The sequence below is a fragment of the Scyliorhinus torazame genome, chromosome 12 (genome assembly GCF_047496885.1).
Source record: "Scyliorhinus torazame isolate Kashiwa2021f chromosome 12, sScyTor2.1, whole genome shotgun sequence".
NCBI lineage: Eukaryota > Metazoa > Chordata > Chondrichthyes > Carcharhiniformes > Scyliorhinidae > Scyliorhinus > Scyliorhinus torazame.
This window is the reverse complement of record NC_092718.1, coordinates 42,900,373-42,911,388: the sequence shown is the minus strand read 5'-3', so window position 1 is coordinate 42,911,388 and position 11,016 is coordinate 42,900,373.

Genomic DNA, 11,016 nt, shown 5'->3' with positions numbered 1-11,016 from the left:
CAGCTGTATCAGTCCCAACCTCGTGCACGAGGTGGAGGCGTTCACTCTCCGGAGCACCTCACACCAGAACCCCTCCTCCATATCCTCTCCCAACTCTTCCTCCCACCTCGCTTTGATCCCTTCCAGCGGTGCCTTCTCCTCTTCCAAAATAGCTCCATAAACCGCCAACACTACCCCCTTCTCCAGTACCCCTGTCGTCAGCACCTCCTCCACCAATGTGGGGGCCGGCTCCACCGGGACGCTCTGCATCTCCTTTCTGGCAAAATCTCGAACCTGTATGTATCTAAACATTTCCCCCTGCTCCAGCCCATATTTCGCTTCCAGCTCCTTCAATCCTGCAAACCGACCCCTAAGAAACAAATCTTTAAGTGTCTTAATCCCCTTCTCCTCCCATTTCCGATAATTTCCATCCCACTTCCCTCGTTCAAATCTGTGGTTCCCCCGAATCGGCATTTCCGACCCTCAAAGACCTTGTCAATCTGATCTGGAGCCATCACCAACTTCCCTGCCGTGTCCCACACCTGAACAATTTCCCTTACCGCTGCCTCCCTCTGGAGCTGACCTGCTAACATATCTTATCTCCATGCTCGTAAACTGCACCCCTTGCTCACCTCAGTTAGCGCACCACCTTCCTGGTAGATAATCGATCAAAGCTCGCCTATAGTTCCTTCCTCTTTTCCAGCTTGTCTGGGTTCCCATCTTCTGCATAACTCCTATCTACCTCCAACATCTGATCTATTACCCTCTGCCACTCCAACCTCTCCTCTTTGTCCACCCTGGCCTTAAACAAGATAAGTCTTTGAATGTTTTTAAGGCAGAGGTGGATAGATCCTTAGTAAGCAAGAGGATAGGATGCAGATTTGAAGTTACTATCAGATCAGCCATGATCCTATTGAATGGCAGAGCAGATCCGAGGGGCAGAATCGTGCTCCTTGTTCGTATGTTCAAAGGTCCAGGGAAAACATGAGGGACACCAAGCTAGAGATGGTGGTTAAAAGCAAATTATTATGGTGCTGGAATCTGAAACAAAAACAGAAAATGCTGAACAATCTGACAGCATCTGTGGAGAGGGAACGGAGGTAACCTTTTGAGTCTGTGTGGTATTATCATAACTATCAGCATTATAAGGGTTAATGTAGTACCACAAATAGCCACTAGAGGGAGGTGCATATAAGACCATAAGACATAGGAGCGGAAATAAGGCCATTCGGCCCATCGAGTCCACTCCACCATTCGATCATGGCTGATTTCAACTCCATTTACCCGCTCTCTCTCCATAGCCCTTAATTCCTCGAGAAATTAAGAATTTATCAACTTCTGTCTTAAAGACACTCAACGTCCCGGCCTCCACCGCCCTCTTTGGCAATGAATTCCACAGACCCACCACTCTCTGGCTGAAGAAATTTCTCCTCATCTCTGTTCTAAAGTGACTCCCTTTTATTCTAAGGCTGTGCCCCCGGGTCCTAGTCTCCCCTGCTAATGGAAACAACTTCCCTACGTCCACCCTATCTAAGCCATTCATTATCTTGTAAGTTTCTATTAGATCTCCCCTCAACCTCCTAAACTCCAATGAATATAATCCCAGGATCCTCAGATGTTCATCGTATGTTAGGCCTACCATTCCTGGGATCATCCGTGTGAATCTCCGCTGGACCCGCTCCAGTGCCAGTATGTCCTTCCTGAGGTGTGGGGCCCAAAATTGCTCACAGTATTCTAAATGGGGCCTAACTAGTGCTATATAAAGCTTCAGAAGTACATTTCTGCTTTTATATTCCAAGCCTCTTGAGATAAATGACAACATTGCATTTGTTTTCTTAATTACGGACTCAACCTGCAAGTTTACCTTTAGAGAATCCTGGACTAGGACTCCCAAGTCCCTTTGCACTTCAGCATTATGAATTTTGTCACCGTTTAGAAAATAGTCCATGCCTTTATTCTTTTTTCCAAAGTGCAAGACCTCGCACTTGCCCGTGTTGAATTTCATTAGCCATTTCTTGGACCACTCTCCTAAACTGTCTAAATCTTTCTGCAGCCTCTCCACCTCCTCAATACTACCTGCCCCTCCATCGATCTTTGTATCATCGGCAAACTTAGCCAGAATGCCCCCTATATAATGCCCGATACTATATAAAGCAGTGATGCTAGATCTTAGGGTAGGAGTAAGCAGGAGACAGCTAGAGCAAGGTCATCAGAGCTGTTAGTGTTATACCAGTGAGTGAGATTAGCAGTAGGTGAGTGTGGTTAGATGTTATTGATCAATTATGTATTCTAAAAGGACGAAGTGTCAAAACCGAGTTTGGTAGTCTAAATAAAATCATAGCTTTGTTTAAGTGAAAGCTATACTGTGGTCTTTGTGGAACACTACGCAATCCATCCTGAATAAGCAACACAAAGAACACCACTTAATAATATGGCCTGCTGCAATGTTCTAATGAAGCTCAACGCAAGCTGGAGGAACAGCATCTCATCTTCCGGTTAAGCACGCTACACCCTTCCGGTCTCAACATCGAATTCAACAACTTCAGGGGCAGCACGGTAGCCTTGTGGATAGCACAATTGCTTCACAGCTCCAGGGTCCCAGGTTCGATTCCAGCTTGGGTCACTGTCTGTGCGGAGTCTGCACATCCTCCCCGTGTGTGCGTGGGTTTCCTCCGGGTGCTCCGGTTTCCTTCCACAGTCCAAAGATGTGCAGGTTAGGTGGATTGGCCATGATAAATTGCCCTTAGTGTCCAAAATTGCCCTTAGTGTTGGTTGGGGTTACTGGGTTATGGGGATAGGGTGGCGGTTTTGGCCTTGGGTAGGGTGCTCTTTCCAAGAGCCGGTGCAGACTCGATGGGCCGAATAGCCTCCTTCTGCACTGTAAATTCTATGATTCAGATGATTAGCTCTACCCCACCTCAACCCCTTTGTTTTCATTCCATTTTATTTTAACTGTCTTTTACCATTTATTCCTTACTTGTCTTTCTTTATATATATACTCCCCCCCCCCCCCCCACCTTATCCCCCTTTCATTACCTTTTCTCCCCTTTGCTCCCCCCTTTTCCTCTCTCCCACCCATGTCCCCCCTCCCCCCACATCTACATCTGTCACAGCTTACCTCCTGATTTTAGTTTCTCTGCTGTTTGGCTTTTCACACCTTTTGTTCTCTCTGGGGACTGCCACTAGCACTCTTTTCCCTTGGTTTCTGTGGCCATGACTCATCTTTCATTCCCTCACCCTACAGTATAATTATCTCCTACCTTTTCTGTGTTTTAGCTTTGACAAAGGGTCATCTGGACTCGAAACGTTAGATCTTTTCTCTCCCTATAGATGCTGCCAGACCTGCTGAGATTTTCCAGCATTTTCTCTTTTGGTTACAAAGAACACCACAGTCTGGATGACTCTTTGTCAAAGCTAGCTATTGTGGACATCGTCTCTTAGATGTGAGCATAAGAACATAAGAACTAGAAGCAGGAGTAGGTCATCTGTCACCTCGAGCCTGCTCCACCATTCAATGAGATCATGGCTGATCTTTTGTGGACTCAGCTCCACTTTCCGGCCTGAACACCATAACCCTTAATCCCTTTATTCTTCAAAAAACTATCTATCTTTATCTTAAAAACATTTAATGAAGGAGCCTCTACTGCTTCACTGGGCAAGGAAGTCCATAGATTCACAACCCTTTGGGTGAAGAAGTTCCTCCTAAACTCAATCCTAAATCTACTTCCCCTTATTTTGAGGCTATGCCCCCTAGTTCTGCTTTCACCCGCCAGTGGAAACAACCTGCCCGCATCTATCCTATCTATTCCCTTCATAATTTTATATATTTCTATAAGATCCCCCCTCATCCTTCTAAATTCCAACGAGTACAGTCCCAGTCTACTCAACCTCTCCTCGTAATCCAACCCCTTCAGCTCTGGGATTAACCTAGTGAATCTCCTCTGCACACCCTCCAGTGCCAGTACGTCCTTTCTCAAATAAGGAGACCAAAACTGAACACAATACTCCAGGTGTGGCCTCACCAGCATCTTATACAGAGCAGATGAGAAAGATGTTTGCTGGCCTTGAAGCCACTTTTGACACGAATGTGACCTGGAGGATTGATGTTACATTGGTATAGTCTAACTCAGATCGACATCCTTTTGAGTGTGACTCACTCCTTAGAAGAGGGGATTGGTGAATTTGCTCTGGGTGTTTCTTCCCTCTCGTCATATTGGTATAAATCAGTTTAAAACAACTCCACTGCAGGAATTTCTCGTTCGCCAGCTGTGGCAAAGCCAGCATTTATTGCTCATCCCTAACTGCCCTCGAGAAGGTGGTGGTGAGTCACCTTGTGAACCATTACAGTCCATTTGGTGAAGATACTCCCACAATGTTGTTAGATAGGGAATTCCAGGATTTTGACCCAACAACCGTGAATAAGCAGCAAAATACATAGAACATACAGTGCAAAAGGAGGCCATTCGGCCCATCGAGTCTGCACCGACCCACTTAAGCCCTTACTTCCACCATATCCCCGTAACTCAATAACCCCTCCTCACCTTTTTGGACACTAAGGGCAATTTATCATGGCCAATCCACCTAACCTGCACGTCTTTGGGCTGTGGGAGGAAACTGGAGCACCCGGAGGAAACCCACGCAGACACGCGGAGAACGTGCAGACTCCGCACAGACAGTGACCCAGCGGGGAATCGAACCTGGGACCCTGGCGCTGTGAAGCCACAGTGCTATCCACTTGTGCTACCGTGCTGCCCTTATAGTTCCAATATAGTTCCAAGTCAGGATGGTGTGTGGAAACCAGAAACACCAGAGGAAACCAGCGCAGACACGGGGAGAACGTGCAACATCCACACAGACAGTCACCAGAGGCCAGAATCAAACCTGGGTCCCAGCTGCTGTGAGGCAGCAGCGCTAACCACTGTGCCGCCCCAAAGAGCTCTGACAAAGAGTCATCCAGACTCAAAACATTCGCTCTGTTCTCTCTCCACAGATGTTGTCAGACCTGCTGAGATTTTCCAGCATTTTCTGTTTTCGTTGTGTGACTAAATTGGGGGAATGCATAGTTTCAAATTGATTGAAAATGCGATGTTAGTAATGGCTCATTGAATGTGGCAGAAAACAAGTATACTCCCTTTTTAAAAAAAAGAAGGATTTGACGGTAATGATTAAATATGCGCATTAAGCCCATCGTCAGGAGGAAATGCAAAAGGAAGCTCAGGTTTTATTTATATTGGGACTGTCATTGCCAGATTGTTGATTGGCGATGTGCCATTTAAAAAGGCAGAGTTACATTTCACTTTCCTGGACAGTTCCCGCCATCTTTTGCTGAGATTCCTCAAATGAAGAGGCCTCTTTCTTCTTTGAGTCGATTTGTGGACAGAATCCCTCAGGGAAGCTAAACCTTGGCAGTGAGATTATTTGAGCATCGGTCTAATCAGCAGCACCAACAAAGAACAAAGCTGGAAACGACGCTGCTGCACTTGAAAAGAGAAGAAAAAATTCATCTCTGGCATTCCTTGTTAGTTATACTGAACATGGTAACTGGGATATTTAAACTGATCTTTCTGCATTTAAAGTAGACCTTTAATTAGGCTGGAATCCTAATTTGTAAGACACAACACTGATGTTCTGGACTATTCTTGCTTTTGATCTTTGCAACAGGCATCCCAGCTTACTCTTCAAGTCCCTAGACATTTCCATTCGGAGCAGTTGTTCCACAGAGATCTATTTTTGGACTGTCTTGCCAGCTCTCGTACAGAAGCAGCACAAACCTATTGCAAGATTCGTAATGCTGTGCCGCATCCGCTTAATCTACACTGAGTTGCACCCAAACAGTAAAAACATCAATTAAAACTGCTCCTCCTAACACCCCGAAGTCTAGTACTAGCTTTGGGATCATGGTTTGCTTGTTTCCAGTTATTGAACTAAGAATTTGTTTTTATGCCCTGAATTTGCTCCATAAACATGCTACAGTTCGGCAGATCTGCAAAAAAACTCCCATCTGATGAGCGTTGCTTCCCTATGAATCAAACATTTATTTGTATGCAGTGGCACCAACAATATGCACAAGGTAAAAAGATTTAATACTCCAGTATCCTCGATCCTATACAGGGTGTACCGGCCCAGTCCTAGCAGAATGTCAGCCTCCTCGTTCACCCCGAGCTAAAAGCTGTGTGCAGATGTTGCAGTTGATTGCAATGCCACATTGGGAGTCAGTAGATTTTTCCACAAATTTAATATGACATCTGCAATCACCTCCTGGCAGGAAGTAATGAAATGTTCATTTTGTTTCCACAGATTGACCAACTTCAACTCTGTCACCATCGGTCCACTGTGGCCCTGAAATTGTCCTGGCAAATCTCTCCTGTTTCCATTTTGACGTTTTATTTCTCCAACACCCTCCCCCCACATTCTTCCGAAGCGGCTGGCTCTTACTGAGCATGTGCTCATTCCTTGCACGTCAGCTTAGAATGTGAAGCTATTCAATTATAAATGGCGTCACATCGAAACTAAAACCTGCACACACTCACACACTTTACCGCAGGCAGTACCAGATTGCAATTAGGCAATGGGAACCTTGGACAATCTGTCCTCACCACTGTAGCCTCCAGTTGTTGAGACCAATTACAGCACCTCAGTTGTAGCCTGACTTAAATCAGTGAACTCATAAGAGGCAGTGGCCGGGATTCTCCGAGCCCCCGCACCGCAATCGCGGTCGACGCGGTGCCGGTCGGGGGCCGTTGAAAGAGACTCCCGCGGCGACTCTCCGCGGTCGACCGGCCGGGTTCCCGCCAGCGTGGTTCTCATAGGGTTCCACCCAACGGGAGCTTGGCGCCGCGGCTGCGGTGGCCGTCCTGGTGGGGGGGGTGGAAAGGGGATCAGTCTCCGCGGGGGGCCTCCACGACGGCCAGGCACATGATTGGGGGTCACCAATCGGCGGGCGCGCACGATCTGGGGGGGGGCTACCTTCTTCCACGATGGCCCGCTGTGTTGGTCCGCCATGATTCGCGGGGCCGGCGCTGCAGGCGGCCGCCGCGTGCATGTGCGGACCCGCGGCCGGAAGTGCAGGGCCCCATATCAGCAGCAGGAGCTGCGCGGCGCACGCCGGGGCCCTGTTAGCCCCCTTAAAAATGGAGAATCACCCCGGACTTTATCGAAAAAAGTCCGGAATGATTCACGCCCGTTTTCTGGCGGGCGTGGGGACATAGCCCCACGATTGGAGAATCCCGGCCAGTGTTTTAGACAAGTGGTCTGGTCTGTATTGTTATTCCAGTGGACAGCCCAGGTATAACATAGAGCCATCAGAGCGCATCTTTTTAATCCTCGAGATAAATGACCCAATGTAAAATCTCACATGAAGCACTTTGGCATAATTAGGAAAGGTAAGCATTGAATAAATAAACTGTATTTCAGGTGAAATAGAGCTGTAGATTCTGAATAATTTAAAATGTGTGCACAGTATCCACAGCTAAAAACCCTCAGGCAAGGATTTCTGACATCTATGTCGGTGGAAGCACTCAGCAACGCAGGCCGCATTTATGAAGCGAGGAGGGTTAGGATTGAGGTTTCAGGTCAATGGCCTTTCGGCAAAACATAGTTAGGTTCAGAGAGGGTCACGTTTTCTTTTGATCTCTTTAAGAAGAATTGTCCAGGTGAGATCAGCCATGCTAGTTAATCCTTTCCCGTGTTCAATTCCATCTCCCTCAGGAGTCACAACACTCCATACCCTCAGGCCCATCCCTGGAATCATTAACAAATCCGCTGACAAGAGAGATACTGGCGTTATTTATCTTGTGGAGATGTAATACCAGCTCTGAAGTCTCCTCATACCTCCTCCAAGTCCACCAAATACCACCACCTCACTACTGAACATCAAACCATCTATTCTCAGGCCATCGCAAACTTCAGCAACCCCTGGAGATCTTCCCTTCACCCACAGCCTCCAACTTCATAATATAGACGCACCGCACAGCCTATTTCTTTTTACCATTTCCCCAAGGCCCCCTATATGTGGAGCTATCAGGGTTGATTTTACCTCCCCACGTCTGGTGGTGGGCAGGGCAGTTATACTAGAGATGGGGACCTGCCCCATTCATTTCCCACCCTGATCAGGCTCCAACAGGAAAGCTCAGGTCTTGTTTGTTTCCTCAGCATCTCTGCTCACTCGGATTCTCCAATCCGGGGCACTTACCTCGTCCCTAACCTTCAGGCAGAGACCTTGTACCACCTGATTTAATGGTTGTTTTAATAAGGACGCAGGGAGTCCACATCAAGTAAGAATAACAAATCTTGGTTTATTTACAATTACGTTATATACAACCCCCTGTAGATCCTTAAAGGGTCTCTTCTCGGTCGATGCCATTCTGGCCGATCTTTTATACATAGTTGAATGGAGTTTCCCCGCCACTTAGCCGGGGAGCTCGTACTCCGTGAGAACAATGGGGAAGATAATCATTCCCACCCCGTAATTCCCGTGCAGGATCTTACATTCCTCCCCAAAAAGTCCGAAGACACTCAACAGCCGAAGATCTGGAGAAAGAGGAACGGGTGGAGGAAGTCGGACCCTGACCCTCGAAGGGGAACGTCGTCTGCAGCAGGAACGCCGTGGTAGACTGTCAGCAGGAGGCAGCAGAACTGTTGAATCTGCACCTGAGACCTCAGATATCTGCTTCTCCATGTCTGAATCTGAATACAATGTTGGGCATGTTGGTGTTGACACAGACTGGAAGCGTCACAGCAGGCTGGTTCGGCAATGCAGTTCTAGGATCCAAGACAGGATTCTTCCGAGGAACCGCACGAAGGATCAATCTCCGTGAGTGAATATGATCCAAGTGCCATCACGTCAGTTGCCCTCAGACCTGCACTTGTTAAGAGACCAGTCCCATTTAACAGCCGACAATTCCAGGGAGCCAACGAGCACCGTTGGTGAAGTTACAAACGAACGCTGCGTCATCAGGTGCAAAGTGTTGGAGAGGTCGGCATCGAACTGGGCAATGCCCTTGCAACTCCTGGTTAGGGCGCACATTGGTACCTGTGTCTGGGAGGAGTAAACTAAGTCAGGTATAATCCATGAGCATCTCAGCGGGGGTCACCCCAGTTACTGTGTGCAGAGTAATCCTGTGCGAGAACCAAAAATGTGCCAGCCTGGTGTTCACCGAGCCTGAAGCCTGCTTCTTTAGCCCCCGCTTGACTGTCTGCATAGCCCTCTCTGCCAAGCCATTTGATGTCAGATGGTATGGGGCAGTGTGGACATGCCAAATCCCATTGTCCTTCATGAAAGCGGCAAATTCTTCATTCGTGAAAAAAGCCCCGTTATCCGTTAAGTGCACCTCAGGGATTCCATGGGTTGAAAAAGAATCGTGATGTAGCCAGATGGCTACCTGCAAAGGATGATGGGAATTATGGCCAGCTTTGGGACACAGACAAGCTGCAGCTTGCATCTTTGCAAACGGCAGCCCAGAGGTATGCAGGAATTCACACCTGCAAAAGGGCCATTCAAGGCGATTAAAATAACAATGGGACCATCAGGTCCATCGCATCATCTTCCAGACTAGGCGGCACCGAGGTCCTGCTCGGAGCCCTCCCAAGATTGGCCACTGATGCCCACCCCAAAAGTGATGTGGCAGCCCCTGATTGGATGTGACCAATCAGAGGATGGAGCCCTGAGGAATTGATTGACAGTGACCCAGAAACTGCCCACAAAAGGGGCGGGGAGAACTCAAGCCAGTTAAAAAGACAATGCAGCCATGATTTCTGTCTCTCTTGGATTCGGTCTATGCCAACCCAAGTGCAGAATAACGACCAGACAGACAGGTTCAAGACCAACGATCGCGACCAGACGGATGAGCCCAGCAGAAACAGAGCCACTTCTTCCACCCAGCCACGCAAGATCCAGACAAAGGCCTTGTCCATCTGCATAGAGCCGGTTGCCCTGAAGTTAAGTCTAGGTTATTGTAGTTGTTAGGTGTAGTTTAACTTGTCGTGTTTTTTGTGTTGCATGTCGAAGTAATCCTTGTGTGTAAATAAACCATCTTTGAACTTGAACTGACTAACTGGTTGCGTGGTCCTTTGATCGATATCCGGTGAAGCCTTGTGGTGGTATCAGTTGATGCCTGGCGACTCTAAAGAGCATTATTATTAATTGGCAACATTACTCCGGTGCCGATTGGCAACAGTTCGACAGTCACCTGGGAGGTGATTGTCACCATCTTGTGGACCTCTAGCCACCAGGAGTGGGTGTCCACCAGGACGAGAAACATCAAACCCAGGAATAGGACTTCCAGTGGCGGCATGTAGGAGGAAGTCACACGTTGGGTGGCTCCTGCTCGAGGATTGATTCTTTTAGAATATAATGCCCGGTCCCAGGGGAAATTATTTGCCAAATAAGTGCAGGAAGACATAAGGAAGGGGGGGATGTCGAAAAACCAAAAGAAAGCTGTCGTGAAGAAGGGGGCAAGTGAAGGTTCACCGTTGAGCGAAAGGGTCGGCTCGGCAACTGGAAAGATGGCGGAGGCTGGGTCGCTGGGTGGGGCCACAATGTTCACGGCACAAAAGATGACCGAGGTGATGGCTTGGAAACTCGAGAAATAGTTAGCAAAGCACATGGAGGTGATGAGGAAGGAGATGATGGCGGCGCTGAAGATGCTGGTGGAGGAGGCGATTGCCCCGGTGATGGCTGCGGTGTCGAGGGCATCGGCTGAGGTGCGGGAGCAGGGTGAGAAACTGAAGAGGGTGGAGGAGGCCTTGACGCAGCACAGCGATCAGCTCACCTCGATGGGTGATGAGCTGCAGAGGGTGCTCGAGACCAACAAGGGGTTTCTGGGGTTTGCCATTGGAGCCTGGGTGAACAGGTTTCGATGGGCCAAGGAGCCAAGTTGGAAGACCTGGAAAATAGATAGATGTTGCAAACCTTGAGGATCGTGGGTCTGCCCGAAAGGGTGGAGGGCCCGAGGCTGACTGAGTACTTTGCCAAGATGTTGGCGGAGCTATTGGGGGAGGGGGAGGATCCCTCCCGGTATGAACTGGATCGGTCTCATA